An 11359-nucleotide genomic window follows, 5' to 3' on the forward strand; every position below is an offset into this window, starting at 1 on the left:
TCTACCTATGCATTCTGATTGGTTAATAATTTAACACTAATTATTTCATAGAAAAATATAGTTTAGAATTCTTTTACTAATTTTTCTCCCGTCGGTATTTGATAAATGATCAGATTATGCAATAAAAAATTTTATTTGTAAATATCAATTTAAATGAAATCATATTTATCGATTTATATTGTTTATGTTTCAGAGATCAAGAAAATTGGGGATTTTAGCAAAAAAGAAGGAATATATAAAATCTATTTGAATGTGGGCCACGAGACGTAAACCCGGCCATTGTTGTGATGCTAATATGGTGGACTGCGTTGAATTAAAACGGTTAACTTAAATGTTGTTGAATAAGAACGTAGTTAAAGAGGAGCTGGGTAACCAATCGTCTGCATAATGTGCAATCCGTAATAATAATAAATGATTCGGATAGGAACTTTATGACGAAACATCGGAAGATTCTTCAACGAAGCCATCTGATCAGAGACCTTGAATCTATCTTTTTAAATCCCAAGCATCCAGAGATCAATGGAGGATAAGATCTTCCCCTTCACAAACTTTATTGGAAAAAGTCTGTTATGAATACCATTGTGAAGAGATGACTTGTAAAAACACAATGCCTAGGCAAGGAATCTGGCAAAAAAATCTGAGTGATTCGGCGAAAGAACTTCCTAAATTATCAATTATCAAAACATGATTTTGAAAAGCGCAAATGTTTCATCCAACTCACCGAATCGGATAAGTGGTGAAGAGATGGTAAAGCAAGTCCTGAATAGGCCTTAGTGCCATTAAATACTTTTGTCTTAATACTTGACAGCATTAAATTACTCAAATATTTGGAGTTTAAAGGAAAATTTTGTTAGAGAAAGACGTGTGAGTAGTCAAGCCAAATTTGTAAATGTATTTTAGACTTTTTCCAATCATTGTTATCGATAAGGAATGCTTTAATTAAATCGATGACAAAACTGACATGAACCTCTCCGAGCAGGTTATGTTCGAACATCAGGCCCTTCTCAAGTAAGAAGCCCCGCAATTTCTAACTTCATTAAGTCATTAAAAGAAATAACGGTTTAATAGCCTTTTAATAAATAATAAACAAGCAACTCTTCAATATGTAAATTTAATAAAATACAGTAAGGAAGATCTTAAAAAAAAAATAGTGTATGTTTGATAAAGGGTTAATAATTCATAAAAGAAATTATACGTTCTTAAGAATGAGTATTGTAGAAAAATACAAAGAGGGAAGGTTTAAAAAACCAGGAGACCCCCTCCGGGAATAAAGTCATTAATCAGAAAAAAGAAGAATTTTTTTTAAAGATCTTTACACTGCGATAAAATTCTCTCTTCTTTAAAATGCATAATTTTTTTTTTATTCACCCACAAACTGTTGAGCTAAAGTTACTTCTTATATTGTAATTCATTTTTTTTTAAATTATTTATCTATTTTTTAGATTGATTCTTTTCATTGGTGGGAGCATCCATTGAATTTATTGGTGCATGATAAGTGGTTAATTTTAATTCAACTATTTATATAGGACTTGAAGAATGTAATAGTATAATCGACTATTTGTTTAGATTAAATAGACAAGCGGTAAACAAAACAAAACTATAAACAGTCTTTCAACTACCGTTTGAGGTCGATGTATAATTTGTGGAGATACCAGACAAAGCCTTTGCCTTCTAGATCAATGTAGAGCCCCTGTTGTCCAGATAATCTGATATGACATTGCCACACTTTCTTAACCAATTAAAGAGAAAAGAGCAACAGTTAATTGCAGGAGGAAGTACTGACACCAAGTTTTTTCTTGTCTTAACTTGGCAAGAAGCTCTCCAGTAGCTGGCATTTGGAGTGATCGTAAATATCCAAAATTAGCTAGTTGTGTAGCTGATTTTGCGTTTCCAGAAATTTGCGCACCAGTCAAGTGGAAAAAACGAAAAAATTATGTAAATAACCCGTCCAGTTCTCATGAGATCTCGTAATTAGAATGTAAAGATTGAACTGATGGCTCCCTTTATCTAACCGTTTTATTTACAAAATGGAAATCCAAGGTTCACAAATATTGATCGATTCTCCTTATTTACATATAAACAATAAATAATAATGGGAAAACATTCGAGAATGTTGGTAACAATGAAAACAACAGACTCCTACAAAAACCACATCATCATCATCAGTATCATCATTATTATTATTATGCTTAAGCGGAAGTGGATGTAGAGGATGATTTTCAGCGAGTTTTGGAGGGTGCTTTATGTCTGTTCTCTCCCTTTTATTTTTTTTGCGGAGTGAACGCGTGCGCAGTAGCAGATACCACGTGTGGTTCTTGGTTGCACACGAACATATTATACCACAGAACAACTATACCGCCTGAACAGCGACATAGGGGTTTTCCTGTCGGGTCTATTACGCCTGCATCGCAACCCCTCTCTTGATCAAAAATCGATCTCCCTTCGTTTGACTACTCAGTCATATACACATATACAGGTTGTGGATTCACTTCGTTTATACGATCGATAAAGTTCGTTATTCGTCCTGCTGTTTTTTGGAGAAGAGGTAATGTTTGACAGTGCTAAGGGTGTAAGAAGCGGATGCTGCGGGATAGAAAGAAATGAGACAGATGTTACATCCGTGACTGGATAACATACCGACTAAACTTGCTAGAAAAACTGCTCCCTTGTACATTTCAAGGGGAAGGATTGAGAAAGGAAAAGAAGAAGTTCTATTTTCACAACTTCTTATTGGCTGGAAAAGTGTTTTACATTCTTCCTGCAATTTTCCTTCACCCCTCTTTTTCTTTACTGGTTAAATTCCTTTCTACTTTTATTTCCTTCTGTCCGCTATATTTTCCTGGATTTTTGCCAACATTCTCGGAAGAAATATTTATTTCTCCTTAGAGTAATAAGGAAATTAGAAAAGTAATATGGAAGCTGATCAGCATAAAGGTGTTGGATACGTACCTGCTTAGCGTCCAACTCAAAGACATGAGCTGCTAGTTTGATTCATGTCATATAAGCAGTGTCACTGGGTTTTCCGCGGAGACTTCTATCAAGCTTTGGGGGTGGCCATCGATGTTTTGGGCGACCAGAACGTGATGAGCGTTATCCACGTATCCACTTGTTGCTAATGAAAGTATGTCCAATATCATATACTACGTAGCATAATTCAGGTGTGCTATATTCGCTTTTCGACCATTTTAATTTCATAAAACCATCAATCTTGAAGCACTGTGCAAATATAAACTGCCTAAGATATTCATTCATTTTGTTTTAAAGAAACTTACATGGTAGAAGTCTCAATAAGAAACTAACGTATTAATTGTGCTTAACGGGGCGGGTGTATATGTACCGCCGAAGCGAGTACCTTGCGCAGTGGCAATATCGTAACCAATGAAGGCCTCCTGAGGTGCGATTATTGCTAGTTGAAACTTTTAACGGGGCGGGTGTTGGTCTAGTGGTCAAGAGCGTGGCTTTGTAATTAGGAGATCGCCAGTTTGAATCCCGCGTATGACTACTTTTTATTTGTGAGAAAAAATTGTTTATAGTGAAGTATGAGCTTATGCCCCCCGTCCATGACACCTAATTTAGTAAGCCCCGCCTTTAAGAAATAGGCGATTACTTTACTATTATCTTTGCTTGGTTCTATTATAATGCGATTTCTGTATGTAAGGCCCAACAATGGCCTCTACCAATTACCATAAACTGCAGAGTGTACAAAATAAATGTTTGCGGGTTAGACATTGTGCTTCCCCAAGATGGACACCGATTGACCATCTGCACACCGCGCTTAGATGTTGCAAGGTGTACCTACCACTGTTTATAAGTACCTCTTCACCCTGAAGTATCCTTTTTCGAATCTTCCTAGTCAAATTAATGAAAGTTGAAGACTGGCTTGAGTCCAATGAGTACTCGGTGTTGAAAAAAAAAAAATCGGCCACGATAGCCGAGCGGTTAGAGGCGAGACCTGTAAAGCTAATTATGTATTGTGGTACTGGGTTCGATTCCTGGTCTTAGGTCTTGGATTTTATTTAATGGTTAATAAAAGAAATTTACAGTAAAGTATGTTTGCTAGTCGCCTCCGTCCACGACACCTAATTTGGTAGTTGGACGTTAAGCCCCGCCTGAAAAAAATAGGCTATTACTTTACTTTTTACTATTATTATTACCTATTGGACTGCAGCTCTTAATTTGCAATACCAAAACTTGTAAAATTTCGCAATAAAGCAGTTATGGGTTTATAAGAATAATAAAAACTTCCCCTAAAGTGAGAAATGTTTTCAAAATATGGTTTTCATTAATAAAAACTTCCCCTAAAGTGAGAAATGTTTTCAAAATATGGTTTTCATTAATAAAAACTTCCCCTAAAGTGAGAAATGTTTTCAAAATATGGTTTTCATTAATAAAAACTTCCCCTAAAGTGAGAAATGTTTTCAAAATATGGTTTTCATTAATAAAAACTTCCCCTAAAGTGAGAAATGTTTTCAAAATATGGTTTTCATTAATAAAAATTTCCTCTAAAGTGAGAAATGTTTTCAAAATATGGTTTTCATTAATAAAAACTTCCCCTAAAGTGAGAAATGTTTTCAAAATATGGTTTTCATTAATAAAAACTTCTAAACAATTCTTCAACAAAAGACCCCAAAAAATAAAAATAAATAGAAGAAAAAAACCTTGTACAAGAAGACGAATAGATTTAACTGGATAGGAATACAAAAAGAAATAACTCGTGAAGTCCCGAGGGGCTTAAAGGTCTTACAAGTGACGACTGGCTAACCAGTCCCTAGGGACCAATTCTTGTGTCTCCTAAATTACCAACAAGCAGTTCCAGTTTTTAGCCACTGACTTCTTTTCACTTCCAGACACAATCCTTCTTTCAAATTATCACCTTCTCTCTTTGGTTTATAAAGTTTGCCCAATATCCAAACTGACTGGTTGGTGTTCCTTTAGATTTACGTTCATGTTCAGTGATATATAAACTAATTTTTTTCTTGTTCCTGAGGGGATTTAGGCTTTAAAAATAGTTTTCAGCTATTGGGCTAATATATTCGTTTGGATTTTCGGTTTTATAAATTTATTTGATTGTTTTGTACTTCTATCTTTGTAGTTTTAAATACTGATGTTTATTTTCAAGTAAAAATAGATGAAAACCAAGTTTAATATATCGAAAAAGTCCCAAAATAATTATCAAGTTAACACTACAATCTTTTTTACATGATACGTAATTTCCGTAAAATTATTTTTTGGTTAGATCTTGTGATCCTAAAAGCCACAAGATGGACATCTATCCTTTTTCATTAAAGCTTCGGAATTCTGTTTTTTTGTCTTTTTAACATAAGGTATGGGAGAGGGGGACACATTTGAACAGAATTTACATTTTCTGTTACAGAGTGCACAGAATCTGTATTATTGAACCTTTTTATTTTGTTTTCTACATCTTTCAAGTCTTCTGAACAGATCTATATCAATAAACAGTTGGTATTTTACAAACATATCTATATTTTTTTTAATGTAAAAATGTTGTGTCAAATGTTAATATCTGCCCCACTGGTGGGGTAGCTTTGAACACAATATAAAATAGAAAGAAATGATATTACTTTACTCTGAATCTACCTTCTATCAGTTATTTCTCTCACTTCTACATTACTATCTCTTTTAAACCACTGAAATCTAGTTCAAAAATCAAGAATGACTCAGTTTGGGATGTTATACCCGAAGTATGATGGGTTTAGGAAGTTTGAACAAAATATTCGCTTTATTGCGCTTCTTAATGTAGGTTCGGACCACTTTCCCCTTCTCTGCGATTAAACCTAAAAAAAAGTCACAAACTTGCAGGTCGGTACGGCACATTTTTACTGTGATGTTGAAAATACAATACCCCCTCTCCTTCCATAAAAGAAAATATAATATCCAACCCTTTTTGCAAGCAAATAGACTTTCGTAAATACTAGATTTAAGAATACGAATTCCAAACATTAATATGGACTTACACCTTGTACACTACAAATCTTCACAACACACTTTACAAAATATAACATTCCTCAATTCTGACTTTACAAACAATGAAAACGAAGGGTAACTCTGTCAATTATACTACAGGTCTACCACAAAATATGGAGAATATTACCAATCATAAATGTTTTAAATATTTGGCGAGAAATTAAAACTGTTCAAAGGTGCCCTCCTCTCCCCTACTGTATTGAGTAAATACTCTATTTACCAAAATAGAGTTATTGTGCCTTACATTCCTATCCCATAGAACACCCACATGATGAAATCACTCAGGTTTCCTAAGAAAGATGGGAAGTCTACAGATAGGAAACACCACCTGCTGTGCCAACATCCCTTCCTCTGATATTCCTGGAGTTGTTCCCCCAAATCAAAAGAAATTGGAAGGATAGTAGATAATGTTTGTACTCTCAAAACACCTAGTTATTACCCATGCTCTCCAAAAGGAAGCCTTAAGAAAAGAAGGAACTTAGCAGTATAGCCACCACTCTTCTAGATGTTCTTCGAGTATAGCTTTGCCATATTAAGAGAACTAGTCCTAACTAGAAAGTTTTGCTATAGGGCAGCCTACGGTCAAAGGATAATCACTTCCTGTTGCTCCCTCAACGTCCTTCTCACATATTCCAAACTAAATCCTTATAACGTCACCCAAGTGGAAAGGTGTAAATCCCTTTAACCCTGCTAACTGCCCAGGCTTTCTACGGTAACCACAGGAAGAAGCAGCAATAAGGTGTGCCAAAATAATTACCACTCCAACGCCTTCCCAGACGATATATCTTCTCCCATCAAAAATTATGAAGACAGCCATGTATCCAACTCGAAAACATTTTCCTTATATTAAACATCTTTCGCAAACAGGTACTACAAATTTATTCAAACTTCGCAACATTTTGTTGGAACTTTGATTAAGGATACTTCTAAGTGAAGAAGTAGGTGGATTCCGTCTTCTAAAGCGATACGAAGGAAGTAATCAAAATTAGGAGTTAGATCCTCGAGTATATTAGTAAAAGAAAGTCAGACAAAAGAAGAAAATATCACATTGTTTATACTTTGAATTACAGATGAGGAACACTAAAATCAACAAATGCCACTAACGGTATTCATTAGTCCACCCTGGTTCAACGCCAAGACGAACAATAAAGTCGTTAACTAGGCTAGGCAATGCAGTAAGAAAAACCTTCATTTGAAGCCAATTAGTTTGATGAATTTAACTTGAAAGTGTTCTATTTTTTCTACGTATTTAGAGCAAACTTTAACAAAGGGCAAACCAGAAATGTCTTCAGAGTTTGTAGAAGTAAAAATATTACGGAGGCAGACGTAAAATATAAGTTTTGAGGCTGTAAAGTTATAAAAGTGTAAGTAATCATTAAAAAAAAAAAAAAAGGCATGAGAAACTAGTTTTAAATGCAATAGTGATAATTCTTTTGTAGACATCTTTAATTATCACCTAGTTCACGTAAATTACGAACAAAGTAACTACAGATAGGCTGCAGCTTAGACATTTAGTTAGAAAAGAACCCTTCTAACTAACTTCATAAACTGGGTATTTTCCTACCCTTTTTCGGAGTTCTAGATTTGTTATTACCTAGCAGAAGGGTACCAAAGTGATTTAAACTAATTACAGTGTTCATTTACCTGAACTAACATTAACCTTGTACACTAGGGATTCTATAAATATTCTACACATGTAGAACATGGAAAGTAAGGTTTTACCCTTTTACCTTTACAACCTAAATGCCCAACACATCTACACTTACATATTAACCAGATAATACGTTCTGTAGGAAAGTTAGTAGTCCGAACTAAAATTGCCCCTAACAATCGATACTGCTAAACATTGTTTATCAAATTAACAAGATAAAGATTGAACTTTTCATTGTTCAAGTATTTTCAATACTACTGGAAAACAAAAAAATCTAATAGGGTTGATGAGAATTCATCACTTTTAATTCTGTGACGTAGTCGGAGCTATGGTTATAATCGCATATAATCAGATCTAATTCAAATAGTTCCATTATTATTATAAGCTGGGCGTGCCATAAATCACACATTCCGGCTAACTGAATTTGAAGGTTACGTCTCGGACATTAACATGTGCTGAGCTAACGTCGATCATTGATAATGGTTTCAATTTCAGACCTTAATCAGTCTCTCACCACCTCCGATTTTTTTTTTAATGAAAAAAGACATAACTGAAATAGTTTACATGAATTGGAGGAAGTCAATGAAATCATTTTGTAGAAAATAACTAAAAATTAATAAATACAAAAATATTTTACGAACTCTCAAACGACTTTTTCTCGCTATAATTTCCAAAGATCTAATCTGTACTTTTTATTCTAACTATTGTTAGTAAAACATATTTTATTTCTTACTCTTATATATAACACTATTTGTGTGATATACAACCCGGAACACGCATAAACCTGCTAATCACCAACTTAAAACCCAGACAATTCCGCATAACCTGTCCATGCAGCTTCGAGAAAAGTATCAAACTGAATTATCTTTCTCATTCGCTCGAGACTTATTCTCCCCTAATATAAAATATTCTTTGTAATAGCTAAATTTATATAATACAATTCATGAGAAAAAGAGGAATTTCGATTTCGACAGCAGAACCTCAAAAATGTTGATGTAATATCTACAACCATCAATACACTTTCGAGAATTATCTGGCAGAAAAAAGAAAAACCTGTTGCCGGTTCGAGTCGTTCGATAGATCCATTTCTGAAGGGATGGGCTGCAGCAACTTCAAGAGGGAATTTACCCTCATAAGTGGCATCACAGAAACAAGTAATGCCTAATTTTTCAGGCAGTCTTTACGACCAACAACCAAATTAGTTGAGTACGCAGGCGGCTAGTAAACATACTTTACTATTAATTTCTCAGATAAACCATTAAATAAAATCCAAGGCCTAGACCGGGAATCGAACCCATTACCCACAACATACATGTTAGCTTTGGGGGCCTCACCTTTAACCTCTCGGCTACTGTGGCACCTTGTTTGTGAATACAATATGAATTTAAGTACTATAGTGAAGATTTTTTTTTTTATAGAATATATAATTTTCTTTCTACTTGTCAGCCATGTATCATGTATTTGAAGTTGAAGTAAGAAAGAGAGAAAATAAAATGTAATTTTCTTTTTGACATCACTTAATATAACAATTTCTTACAGTTAAGTACATATTATATAAATGAAGTCAGTGAATACAAAATCTAAGCAGTAAACTGCGCAAGAAATGGAATAAAATTTCTGCGCACATGTATAGTATAAATGTAGTTAGATATTAAGCACAATTTGGCTAAATAAATATAAAAATGTATTGTGTAAAAATGGTGACGTTTTATTCAAATGCCTACATATGCTCTTTGTTTCAAAATTTCCACTCATACGATGAATAAAGAATGATATTTGTTTTGTTTTAGATTTGTGTTATTTTCAAATAAAATTAAAATTTAATAAAATGACAGAGAAATTAATCAAGACAGATAGGTTGAGCAAAATTTTATTTATTATTCCAAATAAATTAATAAATCAATCTTTTAAGGAAATTTAATCAAAAAAATATATTTTTGCAATGAGTAATATCCTTTGAGAACAGTGTTTCATCTTGTTTCCAAAAATTCAATTAAACATAGTGTTGATGGATTGTCTCATTGGTTATTAATTGGACCAGTAAAAATGGGCACAATAACTTGGGAAATCTAAACCTTTTTTCGTTTTTCTAAAAGTCCCCTTTTATTTCTAATTAGTAGAACTTGGTTTATTAGGAGGAGTATTTTCATGGAGACGTTTTAACGTTGTGTTCGTATATTCTAGGTGTGTAAGTTCTCTTCTGCTTTGTTAGTAGAGGGGTAGAATAAGATTGCTCCAATCTAAGAATGGTCACGTCCTCCAGAGCTGAAGCACCTAGACGTAGATACACAGTTTTATTTAAACGGACTGAAGACTCTTCAACTCTCCCTTTACTAATTACTGCATGAAACCATCGGGCATGCGCTAACTATAGCACTCAACCTGTTCTTTTTTTTTTTTGTTCCAGCGCTACTAAGTCGTAACAGTCTTCACCATTAGTTTTGGCAATAACCCTACCTTAGTTAATGAAGGAAACCATGCTTCGTGAAAAAGTTATTAAATAGGGCCAACAAATATTTGCAAAACAATTTTTCTTACTTTTCCTGAAAGTCGAAGAGAAGTTTTGATCCTTCCAAAGTGTCCATGATAATTCCTCTAACAATACTAAGTGTTACTTCCCTATTAGCTGTGCCGATAAGATCACGTTTTTCTTATTATATCATTTCCTGTCCATCATGTCTTTCTCATAACTGAAGGTAATATCTAACCATCAACTGATTTTCGTACATACTTCGAAAGTCATCTCTTTCTCTTGTTGCAGAGAGATCCTGCATTACACATACCAAACTCAGTTTAGGATTTTCAATTCTCCTTTTTCGGACTGGAATTACCTGTAAGAGCTTCTACTAGAAGATTTCCTGCCATTTCTAGATCATCTACTGGCCCAAACTCACAACATGTCTGGCCCGATTCAATCTAAAGACTTTATGCACGTTGCAATATTCGGCCGCTATTAGTCTTATTCTCCGTTAATCTTACGCCGCCAAATAGTTTTCTCGGATATCAGACGGTAGATCTTAAGCTCAATTTCCAAAAGCCATTGCTCATCAATCTTTTTTTAAGGTTCCAAGCATCTGAGCTGAGATCAGAACTGGACGAATAAGCGTTGCTATAATTTGATTTTTCCAGCTTATCAGTCTAATTTTCATGAGCACTTATTTACTGTCAAAATTCTTGCGTTAGAAACCATCCAGTCAGAGATTATATATGGCTTATTGACTTTGACTGCCCATTCTGTGGTGACTACACGTCCCACAGCTGCATAGCTTTGCTATTTACAACCACTGGTTTTGGTCTGCCATTTCTCGTTCCAACAGCCCTGATTTCCTAGCAATACTTTGGTAGTCCACGATATCTCTGTGGCGAGCCAGATAATCAGTTAATTATAATTATTACTGGTCTTGTTTCTCAACGCACCGCAGCCAGAGTATACTTTGTTAATGTAACTGAAACTCTACTCAAGTTGTGCAATACATTCACATTCTGAAAGATTCTTTGTCTCAAGATCCAACAAATCAAAATAAAAATTCTATATTAAATGAGAATGTCTGTTTTAATAATTGAAATATCTTTGAAAGTTTCCCACCGATCTTGTAAATAGTAATGGAAGGTTATTGGCCAAAAATATTAGTGGTGATTTAGTGAATGAATGAAAGCTACGAGCTAGCGCTGGCTTAGGCAGACCAACTAGAGAACTGACACATCACCGGCTCTATCTCAGAG

At 34.3% G+C, this 11359-nt stretch overlaps 1 pseudogene; it reads left to right on the forward strand.

Annotated features, from left to right (window-relative positions):
• Positions 1–3349: 3349 nt before the first annotated feature.
• LOC141459033 (U4 spliceosomal RNA) lies at positions 3350–3426 on the forward strand (annotated as a pseudogene).
• The last annotated feature ends 7933 nt before the right edge of the window (positions 3427–11359 follow it).

This window comes from Rhodnius prolixus, unplaced genomic scaffold (assembly GCF_049639745.1).
Source record: "Rhodnius prolixus isolate KJV_2025 unplaced genomic scaffold, Rpr scaffold_5, whole genome shotgun sequence".
Taxonomy (NCBI): domain Eukaryota; kingdom Metazoa; phylum Arthropoda; class Insecta; order Hemiptera; family Reduviidae; genus Rhodnius; species Rhodnius prolixus.